The sequence below is a fragment of the Rhipicephalus microplus genome, chromosome 7 (assembly GCF_043290135.1).
Source record: "Rhipicephalus microplus isolate Deutch F79 chromosome 7, USDA_Rmic, whole genome shotgun sequence".
Taxonomy (NCBI): Eukaryota; Metazoa; Arthropoda; class Arachnida; order Ixodida; family Ixodidae; genus Rhipicephalus; species Rhipicephalus microplus.
Window position 1 is genome coordinate 25,883,267 of NC_134706.1, and position 27,003 is coordinate 25,910,269.

The 27,003-nt window shown below is 46.9% G+C and overlaps 1 protein-coding gene across 2 annotated transcripts in view; it reads right to left on the reverse strand.

Annotated features, from left to right (window-relative positions):
* Window positions 1-27,003, reverse strand: part of mwh (multiple wing hairs) — a 199,139-nt gene that overhangs the window by 99,401 nt on the left and 72,735 nt on the right. Inside the window, exon 1 of one of the 2 annotated variants that reach the window (XM_075868855.1) lies at window positions 2,876-3,205. The exons of the other annotated variant lie outside the window; for it this stretch is intronic. The gene's annotated coding sequence lies outside the window, so the exon portion shown is untranslated. Of the gene's footprint in view, window positions 1-2,875; window positions 3,206-27,003 lie in introns of those variants that run through there. 2 annotated transcript variants of the gene reach the window in all.

Below are 27,003 nucleotides of genomic sequence, written 5' to 3' on the forward strand. Positions count from 1 at the left end.
GGGGCTTTCCGGAGTGAACTTGTGGGGGCGCCACCATTCTTCTCGGGAAGCCCCGCCATGCGAAACGTCCTTCACCTTGGTCGTCTGACCACTTCCTGCGCGAACAACCGTGAGCACGCGATCTGGTGCGCGCTTCGCATGAGTCATGATGTTGCTCCGTAGGTGTAGTCTAACGCCCCAGTGTGGTCGCATTTTGCCGTGGTGAAGTTACCGACTAACGAGAAATAATGATCGGTGGGTTTTTGGTGTGGAAAGGATCACGTGTGGAAAAAGAGCACCAAGCCCTTTTAAAGACGGTAGTCTTTCTGGGACCTTCAACGCGAAAATTTTGGTCTCTCTGCCTGTCTGTCTGTCTGTCTGTCTGTCTGTCTGTCTGTCTGTCTGTCTGTCTGTCTGTCTGCCTGTCTGCCTGTCTGTCTGTCTGTCTGTCTGTCTGTATATTTGTCTGTTTGTCCACTCTTAACGGCACCAGGTACTTGAAACGGCCGACCCCATCCGCAGGGCCCAGCAATGTTGGTCAAGGTTTAGCTTTCGTACTTGTGCAATTGTCAATTAATAAGAAATTATAGCGCATGTCGGGGGCACCATAACTACACGTATATATTCTGCGTGTGCATCTTTTACTAGAAAAGGCCTACATAGGTAATTTTAAGGGCCGTAGCGCTTATCACGCTGCGCTGACCATGCAACGTTTGCACGAAAAAGCGAGTGTTTCAGGCGCTTTGCTAAGACGAGACGGTGGTGGCACCTACCCGTCGCCTTGCGTTCTACACCTTATCACCTCTGAGACGGGCGTGCACACCTGTCTCAGAGCCACGCGCTTCGTTTTCTAAGAAAACTGCCAGATGGCGCTCATGTGTCACGTGTGACTTGACTTGATGCGCTCGTTCGCCTCCGCTGCAGGCTTGAGGCACTCAACGCAGTGCCTTCAGAATACCATTCACCGATTTTCTTGCGCAGAACATCAAATAAATTGTTCACTCTCTCCGCACGCAAGACTATCGTCTTTCGACGACATTTGCAGATTAACATGCAATTACGGGGCCATTTTTTTGTTTGTCGTTAGCGGTGACGAATGATTTCGATGATGACAATATGACTGTAACGAGCCCTAAGATCTCACACTTAGGAACGTTAAAGATATGTACAAATCATGAGGGGACGATTTCAACCAATGAGAGACCGTCAGTAGGAGCTCAAGAGCCAATTAGGACTGACAGGATGACAAATTCAATAGGGTGCCACTAGACAACACCGAGGGCAACGAATGTCTGCCCCTATTTAATGTCGAATGCCACCATATTATTTCATTCCGCCATTTTTTTATTTCTTAAGGGCGAACGAACGAGTTCAGTAATTATAAGCCAAGCTGCTAGCCGTTCAGATCTCGCAATGATAGCGAGCGTGGTGATACCCAGAAGACTGACAAACTTTGAAGAACACTTGCCGTGAGGTGCATGGATAAGGTATCACCAAATCTGGCTTCTAAGTGGAAGACGAACCCTGAACATCCTAAAAGAATCTGGGAACCAGAAACAGAGCTGCATGGTCGTGTGTACACCATGAAAGCACGACAAGTACACTCTTGTGAAACACACTTAACCGCGATCGAAAACCACCTCGCACCTTCAGAATAATGGTAACCATGCGGACCTCGGGAATTTAGAAGCCAATATTTGTGCGCCAGTAAAAATAATGCCCCCTGCTTGCACGCAGTTGATCCACATTATGCCTTAGAACAGAAAAACAAAACGAACAAAAACAAAAAAAACCAACTCTACCAGGAAGCTAGCCACTTCACTCTGTCGTCTGCTCAACGAAAACATACAATGCCGTCTGTTACGGATGCAGACTCAGAAAGCACGTTCACAGCCGTCCGCTACCAAAATATACATTGCCATCAGCGAGGGATGTCGACCACGAAGATCTAGCCGCACTGTCGTATGCTGCGGAAGACTGAACCACATTGTCATCCGTTACGCGGAACACACGAAATCTTCTTTATAGAAGCGACCACAGCTATAAAATGAAACAAAGTGCCTTGTCAAGGATCCAACCGTTTGTCCTTTCAAAGTCAGCTTTGCTTCCTCAACGCACGTTGCCGATGCTACAGGAACATAAATACAAAGAGTAGGACAAACGGAAACGGTGCGACTGACCAGACGAGAATATGGCGCGTCGTCTGCTCGGCGAACATACAAAGCAGCCGGATTGGCAGACGACATAACACGCACGCAGTGGATCGCGCGGCCAGACAGCTTTGAGTGGCAGCCGCGGATGCCGGAACCGGAACACCAGACGCTAGTACGAACAACCGTTAGAGAAGCCGCGCAGAGCACCAACGTACAATATCCGACATGGAATCAAATCAGGATGACGTTTGCATAGCGAATGGTAGCTTCTAGTTTCTTCTCTACAGGACTTGCTGTTTTTCGTTTTCTGTTCTTTGAAACATTGTATCGATCCAACAGCATGTGACTGAAGCACCAATAGCCGTTTCTTGTCGCTGTAGACGATCGCAGAAATAAGCAAACATTGCCTAATGAGTTGTATCTGTGTACAGCTAATATCTCCGCAGAAAAAAAATTATTTTCTCCTAATAATTTATAGATTTGATTCTGTCGGTATTAAATTTTATATGTTTTGTTTTTTTTTCCTAGTAAAAGTGAACATTTAACCTGATCGCACCAAAAGGAAACCAAATGCATAATTTTTTTTTAAATATATTGAAGCTATATCCTAAATTTACCAAGTGTGTTGTAAGTCGGAATTGGTGAGAAGGGGCGATACGATTTGATTTAGTAAATATAAAAGACAGAGTTCTTAAACATACGCCCAGAAGACGGAGCAAATAAAAACGTAGAATATCACTCACATAGCAGAGTACTGCGCCTCTACAGCAGCTGGCGACAGCACTGTAATTTCCAACAGCTCCCGGTCAAGCAGACGACGCACCGGTATCACATCAAGCACACAGAGCAGACGGCATCTTGGCAGGCGTCGTCTTCCGACCTGTACAGTCCTCGCCGAATCCCGCTAACTCGCGGAGGAGCGCGAACTCACGACGATAGGTTTCGCGGAGAAAAAAAAGCAGATAGAAATGACCACATCGACGTGCGTTGCGGAGACCGCGAACCTCTCATTTATGCCCCGCCCCTTTCAGCGAAGAGGGGAAGGGGGGGCACACGCGTGCCATTGTCGTCTGCTTTGCGCGAGGCAGACGACAACAATAACAACCACAACAAGGTGGAACAGAAGGCGCCTATAGGAAGTTGATAGAACAAGTCGTGAGTGCACGGTCACGCTTCCTCGTGCCACCACCACTGGAATCCAGGTGCAAAAAAAAAGTAAAAAGGAAAAACATTGGTTGGTGGCATGGAGGCCGGCCTCGGGAGCAACATACGACTCCGGAGAATCGAAGATTGACTCGATAAATGGCAACAATGGACTTCCGGTGTGGCGCATGTCTCGCGGCGGGGCAACTGTACGGTGAGATAAGCGAAGTGGTTGGGTTGCTGCTCCTATACTAAGGTTCTTTCTTACAACTGAGTGAAACAATTCCAGTTGAAACCTTAACAGAAGGCAGCATGCGCCACACGTTGTCTGCACTCACTTCTGGCGTTATAAGCAGACGACAACGCGCTCTATTCCAGACGACCTCGCCACGCGCTCCAGACGACAACTTCAAGACGTACGTACACGACACGTTTCCGGCACGATCCAAAACAGCATCAGCGTGAGCTCGTTAGTTTTAGAAAAACCTCGCTCGTTCTCCTTTATTTGAAGCGGTCGAATCTGTTCATGCGTGAAGCGTTTTCGAACTATATTGCAGTTTTGTTTCGAACAATGAAATTGACAATCGCCGCACCACCGTACGCTGTAAGAAGCTTACGCAATGGCTCGCTCAAGAGCAGCAGGTGTGTTTCTCTTTCGTGCTAAGAAGCCGACGACGCCCGCATGCGTGAGCAGACGAACATACGCGGTTAGTTATTTTTTTTTTTAATTTTTATCATCTTCTTGGTTTCTACGGCAACAACAGCGTGCGTCGTTTGTTCCGCTCTGGTCGGCCTAACAATTAACCGATGGCGTCACTTCAAAAGTGACGCCCCGTTTCTCCTTCGCTTTTCAAGTTCATAGTGCAAAGGCCATTGTCTCTCAAGACGCCGGAAGAAGCTCCGGATAATAAACAGAGCCTGCGAAACAGAGCAGAAGCCGCGGCCGTATAGCCACAGCCGTTAAGCAGACGATCTAAGCGGGGGATCGCGTCCGCCATTGTTGGAGGTCGCGGTGGCGTCGTCTGCAACCGCAATTAGACGCGCACTTGGCTTGGCTTTGTTTGGTGCGCACAAAGACTGCAGGCTTTATTCATCCTTTTCGCTCATTTGTTCGCACCCAGATTGTTGTTCCCTTTCTTGTGGTTCACTCATTGCGTTCGCTTCGTCGACCCCCGAAAAAAAAAAAAGAACTTTCAAGTTCATTGTCAGCAGAGGTGAGAAGGTTACGTGCCAGGGATGCGGCAGACGACGGTGCCGACGAGTTAGGCCTAAGTGCGCGGCTTTCTTGCAAGCGCGCATTTCCACAGTTTGAGCGAGGAAGCGTCTCATGCATGCGTTAGTGTAAGCGGAAGAAAGAGTTCTCTCCGGGCTGAGGCCTAACAACTTCCCGTTCTCCTACTAGGAGGAGGGGTGGAAGATGATAATGATGGTACGTAAACGTATGATAGTCGTACGATGACGTTGCACGTAGCGTCGTTTGGGCGCTTGACCACTCATTTTTACCAAGGTAGACGAAATTGCGAAGAGGCGAAGGGTAGACATTAAACTTGCGACGTCACAGGCATTATATTCTTCAGTGAATTTTAGCATCATTTGTACACGTCAACAAGAAGAACACGTGATGTTTGAAGCACTTTTGCTGTTCGAGGCCTACGTACGGACTTATTTGCAATAGCTGATTGATATCTAGGAACGTGGTAGCTGTAACTTTAGAATCAACACGACTTGGTTTAAGTTCTGGTGGAACAAATGTGTTGCACATTAGGTATTGCTCAGTTAGCGTGTCCCTGTTGATGCGCTCTGTGAAGCAATTTTTATTATATCAGCACGCTTGCCTTTTTAATGCCCTCTTATGAACTAATATACTTTTTAAAATGAGGACTGAATACCCACTAACACAGAGAACATGCTTTGTGACAACGTTGCAATACGGACAATTCAAATGCATTTGCGACTTCTGGTAAATGTTGATAGGATGTGCATTTTGCGTTTTTTTTAGTTTCAAGTTAAGCGATGCCAGAATATTTTGATGATGTGTAGACCATTGGCATATCACGTCACCATGCACCTAACCCCTACGCTGGTCCTCCATCATGGCGGCTAGGATAAGTGTAAGCCACCCATCCACACTGTTTACATATAAACTGTTTCCTCATTAAACGTACCTTTCTTTCATTTATCTACATCGTTTTTACCGCGAGAACTCAATTATCGAGATTTTCCTGCATTGTCGCAGCTTACAAGCTACGGGATCTGCCACAATGACTGTTGGAAGAGATGCACTCTTCAAATAAGATTTCACCCTTCCGAACTATGCAACACTCGTTCATTTGGCCTTCGTTCGCGCCTGCGTATCCTCGCTTAAACCTGAAGGACGTTGTCTTAGGCTTAACGGGAAGCTTTATTAAACAATACAAACTAGCAAACTCATGCGGCGCGACGCTGCACAGCGTTTGTGAGGGTTTCTTACGGCATAAGCGAAAGCGATTCTCGCACGCCAGCCACCTATGCAGACGTCAATCAATCCCAGCTTGCCCAACGACCGATTCATCACGGCTGCGTGGGCATCGGTCTCGAGGATAATCGCGCATAATCCGAGGAAGGATCCGGTCATTAAAGATTGCGTCACCAAGTGACATCGTCACGGTCTCACGACTCCGGGTTAACAGTTAATTAAACCGGTCCTTCGGTTCACAAATAAAAAAAAACAGAAACAACGCGTAGATAAACATCGATTTTTGTTGTGTTGGTGGGTCCTCACGAGCCATTCGGTCTACCACCAATGAGTTGTCTTAAGAAATTTACTGTCGAGACCGGAACGAAAGGGAGCCTTTCGCAACTTTCTGACAGGCCTTGCGCGGGCGTAGGCTGTAACAATGTTTACCTTTCGGAAAATGAAAATTGCGGGCCGCCGTTGAACCTAGGTCACGCGGATCAGTTTGGCCCGCTTTCGTGCCAAGTCGAAGGGTCGAGAAAGCGGGGAGGAGGGATTGAAGCAGCGAGACTGACTTGGTGAGCAAACTGGCAACTACCGCACCACCAAAAAAAAAGGGGAAAATAGCTAAGTATACATTAAAACCCGGTCATGACTGACACCTCGGTTACGTAACTTGAAGGCAGGCGGGGGTGAAAAGCGTTACAACTTTCGCGGTTTTCCGAGCCTTGCCGCTTCGGAGCGAAGGAAAGTGAAACTCCAACGGCGCAGGCGATGCGGGTGTGATATAGGATGGTGTTGCGCGCGCACAAGTTAAGAAAGAGAACACGTGTTGCGCAACGACAGTTTGTACGGAGTCTGCAAGACAAACACGGCGACCGAAACCACGCGTGTTCCACCTATTCTGTTACAACGGTTCGATTACGACAAGAGTATATCGCGCAGCTGAAGCAACAGCATATCTGCACAGGGAAACGATTAGCCCACACAAAACCATAGAGAGGTGCACAAACAACGCTAGAGGACATTTAAACTTCTAGCAGAAGCTGTAAGTTTGCTTAAGTGATCAACAGAATCAGCCTGACTGTGTCCACCACAAGGCGAATTCTTCCCCCTCCGTTTATTCAATTAACCTGACCTTTTGTATACTTCAGCGACGTATACCTGCAAACTTAATCTCATACGCCTACCTTACTTTCTGAATTCTCCACTGGGCTTGCCTTTTGTTGGTATACAGTATAATACCGTTGTGGGTATGTTAGAGCATGTTACAAGTTTGGCCTAACTGCATTCTATAAGTACGCACGACTTGGACAATGACTTGCTTGCTCGAGCCACTTTCTGCAAGCGACGGTCTCACAATCGCCCAGTCGAGGAGGCTTCCAAGACAGGCTCAAAGGGGCCCTGAAACACTTTTTTTAGGTAACCATAAAATTCATTCACTGGAAAAGCGTATTACCTCACAGATTGAACGCCGCAAATATTTTAAGAATCCGTACAGTACGAGCGGAGTTGCAAAGATTTGTCACGCGCTGACATCACATTTTCTCTTTTCGAGTCCCGACGAAAGCGCTGGAAGCTAAGCAGGGAGGGATGGCAGGGGCAAACTAAAAACTTCACTCACGCCTCGTGACCTTGATCCTTTTTTCCCCTTTAGCTTTTCTTCGAATACGCGGCTTTTTCAGTGCGATTGCGCGCGCACGCATGGACAAATGACGGCCTCTCACGGCGACTTCTGTAACAACCAAGCGCACCCTGTTCAAATCAGCCAATAGCTGATAGATGGGCTTACTGGGCTTATTTGCCGCGATTTGTCGAGAAAAAAGAAAGCTATTTTTAGCTGACATTGATGATTTATTGTGAATTCCAGGCCGCGTGCTGCGCTATATTATTTGCCTCGCGTGTCGTCGGGAGCCTGTATTACCGATCGGCAGCGTTTCCTGACCATGCTCAAAAAGTGTTACATGGCCCCTTTAAAGGCGGAGTCTTAACCAACGTAGCCACAAGATTTAAACATGGCTTCTTCACTGGAGCAGAGAGAATGGGCAAACGCATGGGTGACGTCATACGCAACGACTTGTGACGGTCGCGCTACTGCGTCCGCGCGCCAGCATTAATTTTCATTGCGAAGAACAAGGGCCCACATCTCAGAGTCACAAAAGGTTTTGTTTCATTTAGCCTATAATTAAGGGTTTTGCATTCTCCTGCTGCAAGCATTGCTGAACATTTCGTCACGTGACTAGAACACCGTATGCCATCTGCCCAGGTGGCGCGTTTGCGGTGGTATAATAAAAAAACGGCTTAGGCTGATTTCAGTGATATCCACCGTGAGTCCACTGCGAAAAAAAAAAGCCACGATTGCAAAGCGTTTTGTATACATCGCTTCTCCCCGACACTTTCGAAATTGAACGCCTTACCTCACTTACAATAACATATGAGGTACCCCTCATTGCGTTACCCCACATCCGAAATTAGTTGGCACATAATACTATGATTGACGCATATTGCGCAAAAGATAACCAATCAAGAACATTGATTGATATGTGGAATTTAACGGCAGAAAACCACCATATGATTATGAGAGACGCCGTAGTGCAGGGCTCCGGACATTTCGACCACCTGGGGTTCTTTAACGTGCACCCAAATCTGAGCACACGGCCCATAAGATTTCCGCCTCCATCATAAATGCAGCCGCCGCAGCCGGGATTCGATCCCGCGACCTGCGGGTCAGCAGCCGAGTACCTTAGCCACTGGACCACCGCAGCGGGGCAAGTCAAGAACAATGATCTTATACGAAATCACACCACATTTCTACACTGCATCCACGCTTGCAAACTAAAGCGTTGTTGCACTTGCGTTCAACTTTATCACATTCACAAAGATACGAAAGCAGATTAAACACCGACTACATACTGGGCTGACACCAACAATTCGTAGAATCCAGCAGGTCACCGTTCAAAAGACGAGATAAAACACCCGCATGCACACTTCTCGCTTTGTCTTCACGCCTGCGAACCCAAATCACGATCAACGCCCCCCTGAACATCCGCTCCGCTCCGTCCATCGCACAAGCATGGCTCCGACGTTACACAGCAATGCTCCACAATCGCACTGCCTTTAGCCCGCCCCATCGAAACCAGCACCAGCCTACATAACTGCAAGCCAGTTGCCGCGATTACGTGCACCTGCCGCTACGAGACAGGTTGCGAGGCGCCACTGTTCCGCTCCACGTGTTCCTGCGATCGCAGACGCCACGTCAGTTGCTACGAGGGCCCCAGTTCAGCGTGCGCCGTCAACTAGGTGGCGCTCAAGCATAAAAGAAGCTCCAAGGATGTCCCCTCTGTAGCCCCCCGTGATCCCCCCCTGCTGCCTTACATTGCCTTCTCAACTTCCACGTCTATTTAATGTTTTCATGTTCCTTCTTGGCAGGGGCAGTAATCGCTTGCCTGCTGACGCAAAATCGGCAAAGCGTTCACCGCGCCCCACTGCGGTGGCAGTCTCGCTCCGCTGCTCCCCCTCCTCTTCGAGCACCGCGAGCACCTGTTTCAGCACGCCACCTGCTGGCAGGAGCTTTCGCTTTTGCTGCACCACGTGTGTGGCTTCTTCAGTCGGCTTATCTTCTTTCCTTTCTCTTGAACTTTTCCTCTTTCGGTGATGGAAGATTCACGTGTTAGGAATATTACTAAGCGGCGCATGCCACGTACGGCGTGAAAAGGCAGATGTCCAGCAGAAAAGCCCTCGTAAAGGAGAGCGATCACGTAAAAAAAAAAGTCCCCATCCCCTTCTCCGACCCACATCAACTGTCATACGGCACCCCCATTCTTCGAACTCCACGTTCAAGTTTATTCCACATAATGTGTTCTATACCCAGGTTGCAATTACATCTTGCGAACAAGCCTTTCGCATCACGACCTCATCACAGCTACTCGCCTTGCCTATTTTGGAACTGACGGGGCGAGTTTATGATAGAAAGTGAAAATCTCGCTAGACAGAGACTGGGCTCCCAGAATTGGGCGCTTCCTTCCGATGCGGGGCTGTAATCCGTTGCTGGCGTTTTACTTTTCGGCATTCTGTTGAGAAGGGAGAGTACGAACGCAACAGTTGTTTCTTTCTCTATAGTTTGTAACGCACCATCGTAAACCACGCATTTCCATGCAGGTGATTGATATAGGTATATAGAAGGCCAAACTTTAATACCTTTAAACTTGCGTAAGTTAATAGCGAGAAACCAAGCGCATAGTTGCAAACTTCCAAGAATACCTCGCATTTGGTTTTAGTGGCGCGTCGTAATAAAAAATTTCAAAAAAATATATCATTATCAAGCACGACCACAATGGCAAAGCATCCTAACGTCCGCTATCATCCTTGCAAGCGTTTAATATAAAAAAGGCCATTATGATAGCCTTCATATTAATAAGGCACGGCATCAGAAGGTGAGCAAATGAAAGCAACCGACTTCGAAGGGTAATGCGCTTTGTAAGCTTGATATGACAATCAGTCTTCAAGTTACGATGCAGCTAATGACGAAGCAGAGTATGTTTTTTAAAATTAGTATATCAAACTATAGAAACCACATCTAAACACGAATCATGTACATCGTACGACAAAGTATTTTGTAATCATATTCATTATCAGAAAACTATTACAAGTATGTCGCAATGTTTCCAAAATTAACAGTACGCAAGGCAAGGTATCTACATATATCTTTACAACATTACGGAGCATGTATCTTTACAACATTATGATCTTGTACAGGTTCGCTTGATTGTGCACAAATTCCTTTGTGTTAACCTTCAAGTGTTATTGTTTTTAATGCAAAAGGGCGGGAACCAGCCGCCGCATCGATTACGAAACTTGAACGAGCCCGTACTGCGGCTGTACGATACGCCACTTCTATGCTACATCATTCAAGGAGCGCGTCGGCAGCGTACTCGTCCACCTGCAGTTCACCTACGCTGCCGTCAAATTTCATTTACTAAAGCACACAGCACCTAAACCGTCCGTGGCGTAGGTGTGCCCTAACCGCGTGACAGGTGGTCAGCCCGTCGTGGGACGGTCAATAATAGGCGCCCAAGTTTCGCTTCCTGTGATAGAGTGGAAGAGGGGCGTGCAATTTGCATTCGCAAAACGGTCTGGCCTGTGTCCAGTAAGGCCTATAACGTTCTACCGTCTAGACACACTTAAACGCGGTCTGTCCGGAGAGTCGTCTGCTATACCAGGTGTGCCTGCCAAGTCATGTGAATCGACCTTGTTTTTGCGGTATCGCCAAAAAAGGGTCGCTATGGCTGGCCGTTGAGTACTTAATTGTAGACCGCTAACGCTTTCTCGTAACGCATACAATGATCACCACCTGCTGGCAGAGTGTGAATGGGCAACGCTTCGCTTAGCAAGATAGATGATGAGTTGTCGACTAGCGAGATCGAAAGATTGTACGAGATAAGGGGGACGGTCCACTTGAGTCTTGCGACTATATACGCGTAGCCTCCGTCTGGATGATCATCAGCCTTTCTTGGACGTAACGAGCGACGGCTTAAGTCATCGACCGTTGTTGTTTGTTGGTGTCTTGGCAGTCAACTGTCCCAAGGAAGCCCGAGTTTGTACGCCAGGTGTGTTACCAGACGTTCCTGCCAAGAACCATCAGAAATCTTCCATTTCGCAGGTGTATGAAAAGCTGTTTGCCTCAGGGTGGTTAATTGGAGAGCCCATAGGAGCTTGTCACCTGTCATGTAACTTCGACGTTTAGTGCCCATCGGGTATGAATTCCGAATTAGAGACTTAATGATCACCGGTTTCTAAAATTTGCCCGCCATCACCACCGGTGTACATGTGTACATGTGTACATGTGTACATGTGCAAATGAGGTGCTCGAGGCAACAGAAGATTCGAGATCGAGCACGATAAGTGACAACCATCTGCTAGAATCAGGCGGTTCTCGGTTATCCCATGCCAATACATGTTCATAACGATAGCTAGTCAGCGATCATGTGCTACTCAATGATGATAGCTTGTGGGGCTTTAGGTCCCAAAGCAACGATATGATCGTGAGAGACACCATAGCGGAGACTTCCGGAAACTTTCGACCACCTGGAGGTCTTTAACGTGTGCCTAAATCTAAGCGCACGGCTGTATAGCATTTTGCCTTTATGTGCTGGTGAAACTTACCCTACATCTATGACCTTTCAGCTTAGTTATGTTATACATACACTAACTGCTTCGATGCATTCCGTGTATCATGTATGTCCGCCATAAGGCTGCACTACGGCAAACAACACGTCAGTAATGTATACAGTCACAGTAAATGTCCCTGTAAGTTCAGAAAAGCGTGAACGTGGCGCCGAATTAGGACGAAGCGATGGAAGACAAAGTGGTCGTTAATCGCCGACGGCCTACATTTTCGCCTTCTGTCATGCCATGCCTTGATTTGCGAGAAGCATCCCGCCGCGCCCTCTAGGCGGCGCGCGTCGCAGTGAGACGCGCGCGGGCCCTGTGACGTAACTGGCAGGAAACCGCGTCAAGCGAGACAACGCGTCGTCTGGCGAGGGCAAAATAACAGCGGAGCAAACCCTGAAAATTCGAACAACGTCGAAGTTTGGCGCCGTCCACGCTTCACCTATCACGGAGGCTTCCTAGCTAGGCCGCGCAGGCTCGTTCGATACATCGGCGCCGTGTAACAAGAGTTGCGCCATTTTGCCTGCTAGACACGTAATTACGAAGCACCGCGCGACTCCGCCTCTCGAACGTGTCACAGGTGCCACAACAAACAAAACTTCTTAGCGTGTATATTTCGCATCTTTTTTTTTTCTTTAACTATGCTCCTCACCTGCCGCCCCTGTCGTCTGCTGCGATCCGCTCGGTCGTCGTCTGCTTACAGGAACTTTTTTCTCCATTTTGTTCTTCTTCGAGGCTCGCAGTAGGCCCAACAAACAGCAAAACAACGCAGGAATCCACCGATATAAGGCCCAATAACGTGCAAAAACAACAGGAACAACTTTATCCGATTCTTTCTTTTCGAGCTCTGTATAGCGCACCCACGTCGCACGCGACTGTCATTGGTTCGCTCCGCCGGTTCTCGTCTGCTACACGGCAAGTTTGCCGTCTGTTTGTTACGCGAGCAGACGAATCACCAAAGGAACCAAGAAAAAAGGTAGGCCTTCACAGGAAAACGGCTGTAGTAAGCAAGCAGAAGAAAAAGAAATCGTCTGCTACCCCCGCCGCTAGGTCGCCGGGGGCGTCACCTGTCAGAAGGCCGTTGAAAGCGAATGTGGCGCTCCGCGGCGACTGCTCTGTACTCGTAGAAAACGTGTATACAGAAACGAACAAGACGCGTTCCGAGCTATGGCAGGTCCCCACCCTTCATTCCTGACGTGCTGCGCTCGCGTCTCAAAGAAAGGGCTAAATAAAAGATGCCATCCTCCCCTTCTCCGTCACTGCGAGTCAAAGCAAAAATTGTATCCGTGACATTAAGGGATCACCACCGGCGATGCCGGTTAGGCAGTTATCTAGGCTTATACATGAACAGGTGAGTGCCCACTGCTCGTACCCCCCCCCCCCTCTCCCCCAACAGTCATGCGTGTGTCATCTGCTCCTTGTCGTCTGCTTCCTTTTTTTTATTATTGTCGTCTGCGTAATTGCGTTACCGTCTTCGGTTCTCGACTACAGACTATAGCCTTCTAACAAAATTTGTAACTTGCAGCAGTGTGCTGTTTCTTTTGGAATTCGCAAATCGGTTCCCAGCCATCTTTCTATCTAGCTCGATGTTTAAAATTCTTCTCTACCTTCTTAAAGAACGTATAGTCGAAAGTGAAGATTTTTAGGCCTAAGCAGTCCCACCATTACGAATAAGTTCCTTGCCAATGGAGCCTCTCGAATGTGCTCGATTTGCTTGTTTAAAAGAGTATAACCATTTTCAACAGATTTTGAAATGGTACCCAATCGTGGTCCGCGGTCATCGACGCCTCCATCGTTTCAAACTGATTTATCTCGATAAATGGTGAGGCCTATAGTCATCTGTCTGCCGCCTGTATTTAGAAACTGCATCATTAGGATTTCATATACAAAATTCACGCTCAACGTCGTTTGCAACCTTGATATAGCGCTTACGAACGGCAAAGTGCAGACCGACAACTTGCACTTGTCAGATTCAGGGTTGTTGTTCATCAACATGCATTCCACGGCACACAAATACAAACAAAGAGCGAATTATAGACAAACACAAATTAAAGCATTGCGCAACGCAGACAATAGATCAAAAAGGAAGCGAAGTGGTGGTGTCAAGGTTGTTCGGACTTCTTGTGGGAACGTTGAGCTCGGAGGCTACGTCTTGGGGAGCTGCGTAATAACAGTGATCTCGGCTCTGTCAGAATAGATGGAAGGCCCGCGACTCTTTCCGCCATGGCCTCCCGTATTCTCGATCGCTTCTACCTACAGTGAGCTTCCAAATTCCGCCTTTAAGCTTCGAGAAGGGGCCAACCTTAGGCCGAAAGAAAACAAGAAGGCAGTAGTCAGACGATGACCTTTATTAACCGACGATGAACTTTATCATACTGGAAAATGAAAGCAAGAACTTTACTTCATCATGCGGTTTACAATGCAGTGGTTCTTTTAGTCATCATCAAATCAACGTTACAGCGCATATTTATTGTTCAGTCAAAGCCGTGAGTACACTGAGTCGATCCATTTTACTGTGCCTGTTACGGTTTCTTTTTGTGTGTGTGTTTGTGTGTTCGCGGCATTCTATTGCCACAAGCACCAACCATTAAACAAATAATTGAGGTCTTCAGTAACACCACTTGTTTACTCTGACGAAGGTGGACACGTTTGTATCCTGTTTGATTTATTGAGTTTTTTCAACAGTGATTACGTTACGTAATATTAAAACAAGATCTGGACGCTCGCTAGCAACTATACCGCACGCGTTAATTAGGGGTAAACGGCGCAAATGAAACTCAAATAAGCGTGACAGTTGGCTTTTCCGGAAGTTCCAAATTTACGAAATTCGGATATCAGTGTTGGCTTCTTAGATGAATGTTTATCAAAATTTAAATAAAAAAAGGGCTCTCTTATATGTGCTTTGAATTCGCCGGGACATCGTAAACTGGCCTTTTTTTTAGAAATGAACTCAATAAATAATGTAATCAAAAAATGGCCTCCAGTTCCGACACTTAAAAAGCAAGCGTTTCAGCGAAGCAGGGTACCCAGTTTTCTTACAGGTTTCTGTTGCCAAACGCATCCTGAAAAGATTCGCACAAAGACAGCCGTCCAGTGTTGGAGTGTTCAGGTGGCAGGTTAGGTGTGATTCAGCATATGCAGTCTGTTTCTCATTGCTTGAAGAAAGTGGCCCAGCGGGCTAAGGTGAGCGTAGTGTTTTCGGCCCCCGAAAAAAACCAGGGCAGCTTTGCAAGTTGACTTGACCTATCAACGTCACTCACTTAGCCTGTGATAAGAGACACCAGTCAGACATGTAGATTGTGTGTGCTGCGTTGGCTACAGGTTTTTATTATCGTGCTGCAAGTACTATATAGGGCAGACCAAGCGGTGTCTTAATGATAGACTTCGGGAACACGACTACAATGCAAAAAATAGATTTTCAGCGGGGAGGTTCCTAGCAGCGCACTGCAAGGGCTGTTGGTGCTCCCTTAATCTATACAGCTGCATTGTTATTGGCCGGTCTGCGAATCAGATGACACGTTAAATCAAAGAATCTGAAGCCATGGAAGATACGGAATACTTGTGTGTAAGCACGCCATCAATCACACTGACGGCTAAATAATTGTCGTATCTTGGAATAACACTACGTGCAAGATGAGTTGTGTTTTTACGCACGTATAAGATCGATGCGAAGGGCATGAAATAAACAGTTGAAAGATTAGCGCCTACCTTTCTTGACTTCTGTGTCGTCTTTTTCTTTTTTTTTTTTCTCCTTTTTTTTCATATGTGCAGCGCTAATACAAGCTAAGTTCATACATACATAGTCATAGGGTTTCTTGAATACCATAGAGTTCCATGGTGATAAATTTTCCTTCTTTGGCCATGGCATGGCCATAAGTATTCAACCCTACCCTGAGGCTTTGGGGTGGGGCCTGTTAAACAGCTTTATCTAAGTCACCATCGAGAACTCCAATAAACTGTCGATCATCATTGTGAACTCGGCTTGGCACAAGAAATTGTTCCAGCGTGCACACCCAGAACCAAGAAACGCCGCCCGAGGCAAGCCCCCAAATTGCGTGCTTGAGGTACTCATTTATTTCACAGTTTGGTTTAGGCCCGCAAACGGGCTGTACCGGACTCATTGGTACGCGGGGCGTTCCATCATTCTCGAGGTCGGCCTTTTTTCTTCTTCATTTTAGGTATCCCGTCTCGCTTCATGTTTGGCAAACGCTCTTCCTTCGTGGCTCGATTTTCGAACACCCCTTCGCGTTTAGGCACCATGTGCTACAACCCTGTTCAGCCAATGCTACGGATTTAGGTAGCACGTCTAACTACCGAACAGGCATATCTAACGAACGTAGGCATTGAAATAAAGTGCAGCACGAAAGCTGCACTGCTCACCCACACTGAGTGCATATGCATCTCAGTGTGGGTGATACCCTGATTGGTGTAACCATTTTTTTTTTTGAAGCGCTTATTCCTGTTCTGTTGTGTGCAGTAGCTCATATGTATACTTTTTATTATCAGTCTTTCTTTTACCGGTGCATCTTTTTTTGTAAAATGCACTTTTGTATGTTTCAGTATTGCCTCGTCGTTTCTTTTTTTCTTGTTTGTAGCGTTCCCATGTTTTTCGAATACAATATCGTTTCTTTGTTTAGTTGTTAGCGTGCATATATTTTTTACTTGCATATTTTTGTTATCGCAATAGAATTGCGATACTTCGGTGTGTTGTGTTTGTTACTGTAAATTTCTACAGCATGCATATCTCCCGTCTGCTGCTGACGTTTGAATTGGGCTGATGGGCCTGTCAAGCTGCTTGTATGCAGCTTTTGTCGTCAGCCTTTCAATGTATTCACGATAAATAAATAAAGAATACCTCACCTCAAAAACAAAAAAAAAAGGTGACGGAATCGCTACGACTCCACCGCCACATATGCGAACACGTTCACGTGCGATATGATGCGAGCGTCGTCTATACATCAGTAAATGCATGCATTGAAAGCGCAATCATAACTTGGGAAATGAGAGAGAAAGAGAAAGACAGGTTTATTTACAGAAAGGCAGAGAGGTCAGCCTGAGCGATAGCTTGCTCTAGCATTAAACTCTGGGAGCGAAAAGGGGAGAAGAAAGACTAATGGATGACGACGGTGAGATGCAGGGGTCAGTATATAGAAATATTTCGAGCCGAGAAAAAATTTTATAGCCGCGCATATAGTCCAGTTGCTTCCGAAAAGCCTTGTGAAATGGTTATTAAAATAACCGGTAATCATTTCCAGCACGGAGTTTCACTGCCCACTGACGACCTAATCAGGAGGAAATCAACGATGTTCGCCTCAAAAGTTCATGATAATTCAATGATATTAAGCAGTCCTGCATTGAAAATAATAGACATGTTCATCAGCATGACGGTCATCGGAGCCTCAGTGAACACTACATATAACACCATTTTTGCTTGTCAAAGTTATATTATTAAATTTATCAGAGCTGAACAATGAACGAACACGTCGAGAAGTTATGGTCGTCAATACGGTCGTTGTGACGAGCTCCCAGTCCTTCCTGCTATCGTTGCTATCGTGCCAATTCCATGTATCATTTTTTTATATATATACGCGTTTTCCAATACTCATACTTTGGCAGTTCCAGCAGACGGCACTCATACGTCGTCTGCCCATGAAAACCGAAATACAAGTCTTAATAATAATTGAGCCGGTTTAACGCCCCGAAACCACGATATGCATATTAGAGACGCCGTAGTGGAGACATCCGGAAATTACGACCGCCTGGGGTTCTTTAACGTGGCCTGAATCTAATCACACGAGCCTCAAGCATTTTCGCATCCAGCGAAAATGCGGCTGCCACGGTCGGGATTCGACCCCGCGACCTGCGGGTTAGCAGCCGAGTGCCTTAACCACTAAAACGCCACGTCTCTTTAAAACCAAAGTCAAACTCGATACCCATAAAGGAACGTTCTGATTTTTAATCTTCGTATCATTCAATGACGATGCTCATGACGTCATGACGTTCCTTTCCTCTGTTTTAGGGAGGAAGCACTTCTTAGTCTAACCTTGTCCCGCGTCAGGCGTAACCGGCAGTAAGTCCCGAATGGTATGGGGCTGTCACGTCCCCATTCCTCGTCTCATTTCCTAGATGGCGTTTGTGCAACAGACGTGTGTGCAATGTGACGGACGAATGCACGAACGAAAGCATAGACGGGCACACGGACGAACGCAGGGATGTATGCACAGATGCACAGCGGACGGACGGACGCACGCGCGGACACACGGACGGATGCACGGATGAACACATGGACGGACGCATGGACGTTTCGCCCCATTCATCATCATTCACTCCGTAGATATGTTGTCATTTTTTTTTTCACTCCGTGGATATGTTGTCATCTTTTTTAATACGCTCTCAATTGTTTGCGGCAATTTTCGACATTATCAACGTAAACTGAACCTGAAAGCACAGCCAGCAAACGACACTATCATGTCATTCGTTCGATTTGACGCAGACAGACCCGAACCTATGAAACTTAGTTGGAGCATCATGACGCGTTTCATTTTGAGATATAATTTCTTCGTGCACACATGATGACAATCAAATGAACAGAGCTTGAAGCAATGTTTTTGTCTTTCTTAAGGACGGCCAAATGGCAGCGCGTGCGTTCGGCGGGCAACCCTAAAATAAGACCCGCACCACGAGTCATGAGCAAAAATAAACCAGTGAAGGTTGCTGGCAGTTCCACGCGAAATTGCAAGGCACAACGGCACACCTGTCTCTTTCAACAAGCTTACTACGCACAAGGGGGTAAAAAAAAAAAAAAAGAGAACATGGCAACAAGTTGTTACATGGCGGCACATCGAACCGAAACGCTAATACAGCCCTTGCATCTCCCCTTTCGCCAGATACATGCAGCGCTGTGAACGTTATAGCGAACGAGGCTTAGGCGAATCACCGAGTGAGTTTAGCTTATGCACGGCGGCTGGGGTGATTGAGCGTCTGCTACGAGAGCAGTCTAAACAGTCTGCTATAAGAGTGGTCTGAGCACTCTGCTATGAGAGCACTGTATGCAGTCTGCTACAAGATCAGTCTGCGATAAGAGCCGTTTAAGCAAATACTGTAAGAGCGTTCGTCTGCTGCATGATTAGTGAACAGACACGACTTAAGTGGTTTTGGCAGACGACGCTACGAAACTTACGCCTACACTTCGTCTGCTCACATATGGCATCGACTCTACCGCTGCCTAACAGATAGGAACTTTATACATAACACTGCGTGTACTTTATACCACGATAGAGACAGTCAGCCATGTTTAGAAACAACGAAGGGCAGCTTTAACAAGAATGTGAAAAATAAGAGGACATGCTTGTTTATTATTTCTTATAGACTGCGCTGTTCCATGCAAGACGGAGGCGGGACCAGCACTGCAGCATCTACAGCGTCGTGTAATCTGAAGCGTTATCAAGCAAATTTAAACCCCCACAACATTATCAAGATTGATCTGTAGCACTCTCTTCTTAGAATCTACAGTCAGACGTAGATTCGTCAGGAGTACACCTTATAGAGCTATTCTATACAAGCGGACGAAAATAAGTGAAAGAACTTCGCTGACACGAACTTTCATGGTGCGCGTGTTAGGCCGACAGACGCTGCCAGCTTTCAGAAGGCTATACGTTGCAGAGATGCACAATACTAGTAAAATTAGGTAAATTTAAGACGCTGACATACTTGCTTCATGCTTTTACCGCCTAACGTACTACTCCCCAATGCCCATGAAACACGCGGAATGTGATATGTTTATAATCAACAACATCGCAAAACAAGCTAGCAGGACGGTACGAATAAGGAAGAACTGTCAGGCTGTTGTGTAAACCACTTCCTAACTAATCGTCAACAACTAGGTTTTCTCACAAAAATGTGCTACGTTATAGTGAAAGAAGCACAAAAGGCGACCCGTTAGACGGACCACTGGTAACTACCATACTGTTCGTAGAGATTTTTATTCACGCCGTCCAACGACCATTACTTAGATCACTCATCGCCACGACTAACCGTGGCCCAAGCCACATATCCGACGTAGATGCTTTTTACGCCTACAAATTTTATCTCTGCCAGACTCCCGTGGCTGCAAGTAATTTATGACTTCCGGCACGCCAAGATTTTTTTTGCCTTTTTTTTCTTTTCTTGGGGTTATTCCGCGGGGCACACTGACATAAGCCTTGGAAAGGTGGCACTACATCGCGTCGCGCACGTTTACGCCAGAGCCTGCGCACGCACGCGCGTCTGCAACTTCTGCGGCGGTGCACCGTACTACGGAGACAGACGATATCGAAAACCCGATGCGGCTGCGGGCGGACGATAATCACCGCGGCACCCGCAGCGAAAGCAATTCGTGGGTCCGCACGCTTTCTCGTCGCCGGCATTATACTGGAATGCAAAGAAGGAATCAAACAAAGAAATAGAAGAAGGGGGGGAAAAAAGTAGAAGGCTTTAGGAAGGCCTAAAACAAAGATACGACGCCCGGGGAGATAATCTGCCCGGCCCGAACACTCGAGAGAAAGAGAGAAGCGTCGCCAGAAGGCGTCACGACCTGCCGTTCGCTCTTCGTCGCCGAAACGTCTCGGCCCGATCGCATTGCTGAGCGCATGCGCGGTTGGACGCGTAGGAATACACCAACTGCGTGCGCCTAGCCGCCTTCGGCGCGAAAAACAAAAACTAATTGACTAAACTCGCACGTAAAAGCGGCGGACGTTTGCAGTAGTATACGGGTGATCCAAAGGCTAAACTGTGGGGCACCTAAAAAAGCATCGCTGTGTTACTGTTGAATCAGCAGTACCACTGCAATTTTGCCAGGGTACCACTGCAAGTACCTGGGTTACCATCGGTGGCTACGTCCCACCAAATTAGCTGATTTTCAACCCGTTTGGCGAAGGAAAATTTTGGAGTCATGGCTAATTTTCCGGCTATCTTCAACCTTCTCGTTTTGCATATACTAAATGATTTTATTCATTCATCGATAGCAAAACGACTCTCTTCATGATACCGCTCCTGTTCTATTTGGCTACAAATTAGGCGATACTACTAAATGGTGTGCCTACTTTGGCTACTTTTCGCTTGAACTTGAATTCTGGCTAATGTTAATCAGGTTCGGTTAACATTAACTGACAGGAAGATAGCGGAGTGAATCATTCAACAAAGAGGTGTAGCCGCTAAGTTTACCTTTAAGAGACAGAAATATTTTGACTCGACCAGCTGATTTCATGAGGACAGGTGAACTACGAATCGACAATGCTACAACGCAAGACCTGCCGGGGTAAACACTGAACACCTGGGTGTATTTCACACGCATCCAAGTCGAGGTACCGATTTGACCACTTCGTAAAAGTTCTCCAAGTCCCGAAGTTCGACCCGAGTCTACAGATACCCATTTAAAGTTGGCGGCCGCGTTTGACCGTCACGAAAATCCGGCCATGGCAGCCAGGCTTCGAACCCGCATCCTGGATCTCAACAATAATGACCCCTTAGTCGCTTAACTACCCCGGTGTGTCCTTGATGCATCCCCACGGTTTCATAGGTCTTTAACATTGTTACGGAAATGGAACAGGCCTCATACGGAATCTGCATACTTAACTCGGCAAAACGGTACGGAAAGCGTATGGACTTCATATGGCATACGGTAGGTAAGATGCATCCCCACGGTTTCATAGGCCCTTAACATTGTTACGGAAATGGAACAGGCCTCATACGGAATCCACGCATATAACTCCGCAATACTGTACGGAATGCGCATGGACTACACATGACATACGGTAGGTATGAATAGGGATATCGTAGGTATACGAACTCCTTTGCACACCTCGATCAGGTTTCACAACCAAGATCTCTTTCGGTCTCGGCGTTTCGATGACGTTTGTGCGCGGTCACGCCGTATACCTGACGCACATTCTAGAAGCGCCACAACACAAAGTTGTTCCGATACAACCAGTTCTCTGCCGCCGTTACCATCGAAATCGTAGGCCCAAGCTATAGCTACGGGCCCATTGCCTGTCTCGTTTCTCCTTTTTCTTGGGGCGTGGCTCGGAGCTACCGCGCGTAAGCGAGGAAGGAACGGTGCCCCCACTCGATTCGCAAGCACAAATGGATCGGAGTGCCGCTATAGTGCCGAGCCTCCTTCGTTGCGACTTGAGGATGGCTTTGAGGCGGCGATAGCATGCACGTGCGACCTGCTTTTTAGGAGTAAGTGTGGCGCCGCTGTGTTTGGCGTTCGGGAGACGTAGCTCGGCTGGCGTGAGCGAGATTTTTTCTCTCCTTTTCTTTGGAAGGAATCGCAACTGCTCTCCAAAGTCCCTCCCACCCAATAGAGCGTGCGTGCTTTTTTTATTTTTTTTACTGTTCGTGGCTACTGCTTTGACTCAAAGATTTGCTCGGTTTTGTGATGCCTCCGAGGCAGATGCGTCAAAGGAATGGAGTAGGCATGACGGCTTCGCTTCATAAAAAAAAAAAAAAGCAGCCAGCTTCGCTTTCACTCGATGGCCCTGATGTTTGGTTTTGTCGAGAGAAAAAAAAAAACGACAGCCATGGGGTATAGAGTGCACGAGAAATGAAACCAGAACAATAATCAAACGTTCACTCGAGAAACAAATTATTTTTTTAATGAACGGGCAGAGAGGGGAAGACGCAACAAACTAGGATATTTGTGTTGCACCAATTGAAGTAATAACTGGCTACAATTGCAAGCAGCAGAGGCAGAACGAAGCAAACTAAAGAAAAACGATTGATTCTCGCTAAGAGTGAACTTACCATTAAAGGTAGAAGACCCCGAAGCACCTGAGTAAAAGCACCGATCCACGAGAGGGAACAAACAAATAAAAAAAACAGAGTTGGGAAGAATCGAGGTTTTCGGGCAATGACTAACTGCTTGCCTGCGTAGTTTCCAGGTTTTGCTAATGTTCCGGCAGCGTTTACATCATACAGCAAAAGTTTATGAGACGTTGGCGCTATTACATGCGAAATTAAGCTCTATTAATGCGTCAGGCTTCCATCGTAACAGTGGGTTGCATGTTGTTTCAATACAAACGAGAAAATAAGCAGTACCGTTCACACACTTGATTTGATATGTGGGGTTTAACGTCCCAAAACAAAAACAACCACATGATTATGAGAGACGCCGTAGTGGAGGACTCCAGAAATTTCGACCACCTGGAGTTCTTTAACGTGCACCCGAATTTGAGCACACGGGCCTACAACATTACCGCCTCTATCGGAAATGCAGCCGCCGCAGCCGGAATTTGATCCCGTGACCTGTGGGTCAGCAGCCGAGTACCTTAGCCACTAGACCACCACGGTTAGGCACCGTTTACATACTATTTATGTTCACGGAGCTATAGTGAAAATACAGCTTCATCGACCTTGAGAGTGCGACGGAATACCGTCTGACCAAGTAAAGGCATTGTGACTGACCTGTGGAAAAACAAAACAAAATGACGTTTCAGGCTCCGTACATGTCCTTTCTTCGCAATAGAATGACGGCAAAGCAACGGGTTCTCGTGCAGCATTGAGCACATGACATCAATTTCGGGAGTACACGTGACTGAGAGTTCCAGATGATCTATTAATCGTGTTATTTGTTCTCTGGATTGTTGTTGTGCTTATCGGACATCTTATAACCCACGAATTTTCGCTGTTAGGTATATAACTTCATTGTCTGAGTACCTGCAGCATCTTGTCCAGTTCAGTCGTGTTCTTTTGTAAACGGCTCAACCCAATTTAGCAATCGATGCTTATTAGTATTGATTTTAAACTCATTAGTTTTCAACTTTTAGGCGGAGCGTACGACACCTCATATTAAACGACCAGGTTAGTGCTCAGATCTGCAAATGACGTTCATTGATTGATTGATTGATTGATTGATTGATATGTGAGATTTAACGTCCCAAAACCACCATATGATTATGAGAGACGCCGTAGTGGAGGGCTACGGAAATTTCGACCACCTGGGGTTCTTTAACGTGCACCCAAATTTGAGCACACGGGCCTCCAACATTTCCGCCTCCATCGGAAATGCAGCCGCCGCAGCCGGGATTCGAACCCGCGACCTGCGGGTCAGTAGCCGAGTACCTTAGCCACTAGACCACCGCGGCGGGGCCAAATGACGCCCAGTTGCGCATGAATTATTCAATGTCTTTCTTTTTTACAGCGAAAACTGTTACTATATCACAACTCGGATCACGCGCAGTTGTCTGCCGCCGCCGCCGCCGGTGTCCGTAACCACATAGTGAGAAATTAGAAAAGCAATCTAGCACCAATGACACAGTGGGGCTCAAACACGGGTCCGCTAGGTGCCAGCCCAGTATTCTACCACTGAACTGTACGCTGGTGCTTGTGACTTGATGCCAAACTTGGCTTAGGCAGGCTTGATGTCGGGAAATCAATCGCGTTAATACGACTTGTAAAGCGTTTTCAAACAGCGAATGTACAACCGGTCGTCACACAATGCGAATAGCGTAACCAGTGGGCCATCCAATGCTCCAGCCAACTACCAAAGCTTTTCTTGCCCCCCCCCTCCCCCATTTACTGTGGCCCACTTCATCCATAATTCCTCATCGTCGTCCACCACTACATGAACAATTTGCACAAAATTCCTTGCAAGTGTTTAGCGGATACCACGCTTCTCAGAAGAATGACGAAAAATAACATAGCAAATGCCAGCCTACTACGCAAAAATATTTATTGTTAATGTTCTAGTGGGTATCCAGCAAGTGTGCTTGTCGCAGTTATTCAATGAGTCTTTTGAAAAGGCTCTGAAAGGCCGCTCTGCTAGCTTTCGCTGCGGCTATTAGCGTACTGTGTGATAGCGTCTTTCAATGTCTATGTCATAAAAATGACGATAGGGTAACCGATATATATCTACGGCACACTCTCGTGGTTTTTATGGTAACGACACACGTTCATTGAAGTGTGTAGAACGCCAGATTTCCTTCTAGTACTAGCAGTACAGAACTCTCTGGCAGGCGCAAAGAATCTCTACTTTTATTGAACCGTCTCATTTCCATGACACGCCTTGTTGCATCTCAAATAATTCATCTACGCTTTTGTAGGAAAGCCTATCAGCTACCTACTGATCTCATTTATCTTGTTGAGGTCACATCTTTTCCCTTTTAATCTAGACTCGAATGACACCATTAGGTCGCATTCGCACTCGAAACTGCGAGTAATGTACCCTATCGGCGATCGCCACACCTTTCCACTCAGCAATTAACGGGCCCGTCCCCATGAGTCTACTCATGAATCAAACTGCCCATGGCTCCTTCCGGCGAGTGATTAAACGATTGTTATTTATGACAAACACGCGTCGTTTTTTCCGAAGTAGCTTCACGAAACTCTACACGCAACAACGTAAGCCACAGCTGTCCCTTGTGTCAGATAGGTTCAGTAATTGCCCACCCTGGATCATACTTGCATGCATTGATTTGCGTATCTTCAGTAGAACGATATACATTATAGTAGCAGCAGGGCGCGGATTGCCAGCGCTGCCTGTAACTGTGATGGCATATTCATCTATTCATATTGTCGCCATTGGGTGCGTCGTCTTTTTTTACTGTGAAAGGTTCCGAAATAGGACGGCTGCTTCACAATACGCCAACGCTGCTAGGAGACTGTTTAGATTTTCCAGTGTCTGGGCAAAACTTGTGTGTTATATCGCTGCTTTGATGTCAATGCAGGGAACCCCGCAGGTAACGAATGACCAAATGACTGACCTGTTAGGCTCCACTGGGTACACCAGCATTGAATAAAGATCGTCTGCGCACGTCAACACTGGTCAGGTTCTCCTTTCGCTCCATTTCTCGATGTTCGTATTTACGGCATACGATAGAGCTTTTGCTACGACTGGAACGCCCTCATGGTATTACCCGCTCTGAGATCGCTTTGGGCTCAAAATGACGCTTTTAAGGGGGTCCATCCTTATCCGTTTTTTTGTATTTTTAGCCGGACGCACTAACCTGGATCATCAACTTCGGCCAACTAGAAGTAGGGAGTGCGAGAAATCGAAAACTGGTAAGCGCAAGAAACTGGCAAGTGATAATCGGGCGGTTAGGTTACAGCAGTAATCGGTATAGTGCTATGGCTGAAGATAGGTAGCTTGATAATATGGCAGTCACTTTTGTGATAACTGCTCGCATCACCACCCTCCGAATGCTTCGTACGTGTTTCGACAATCTGAGTCATGTTTGTACACGTGACGCTGTTCAGTTGCATCTTACAAAAGCTATTCGTGCGTAGCCGATATGCTTCCGGTGAGTGAGTGAGTGAGTGAGTGAGTGAGTGAATTGAGCGAAGTGAAGTGAGTGATTGATTGAAGTGAGTGAAGTGAGCGAAGTGAGTGAAGTGAGTGGATGAGTGAAGTGAGTGGGTCAGTGAAGTGAGCGAAGTGAGTGGATGAGTGAAGTGAGTGGGTGAGTGAAGTGAGCGAAGTGAGTGAGGTGAGTGAAGTGAGCGGGTGAGTGAAGTGAGTGAGGTGAGTGAAGTGAGTGAGGTGAGTGAAGTGAGTGAGGTGAGTGAAGTGAGTGAGGTGAGTGAAGTGAGAGACGTGAAGTGAGCGATTGAGTGAAGTGAGAGAAGTGAGTGGGTGAGTGTAGTGAAGAGAGTGAGTGAGTGGAACAATTTCATTTGGTCTCCTATAGACATGAGTAAACCTCGAAGTCTCCTGGCACAGTCCACTTGGGGACGTACGGTCGCGACAAACCTCACCGCCCTCGCACGGGCCAACTGGGCAGTTTCGGTGATTAATAAAACTGTATGCAATAACTCCATACACCGCCTATGACGTATTGACGGTAGGCTAAGAAGTTTGACGTGTTTCGGAATGCTAGAGGTCAGAGCCGGTGATGACTCCTCACGACACCGAGGTCAATGAACCACGCTGCGCCGTATGAACCTTCTTGCATAGGTCAAACGATCGTCCGAAAAAGCGTTTGAACATACGCATTACTGACGTGCACGAGCATGTTGTTACTCAAGATGCTTATATGTAAAGAGGTAAAGTTTGAAAATGAAGAAACAGTTCTGCAAGTACTATACAGCTAATATACTGAGCGGTACATGTAGTGATGAAAATGGATTCCTTACATGTGGCATTACAAAACG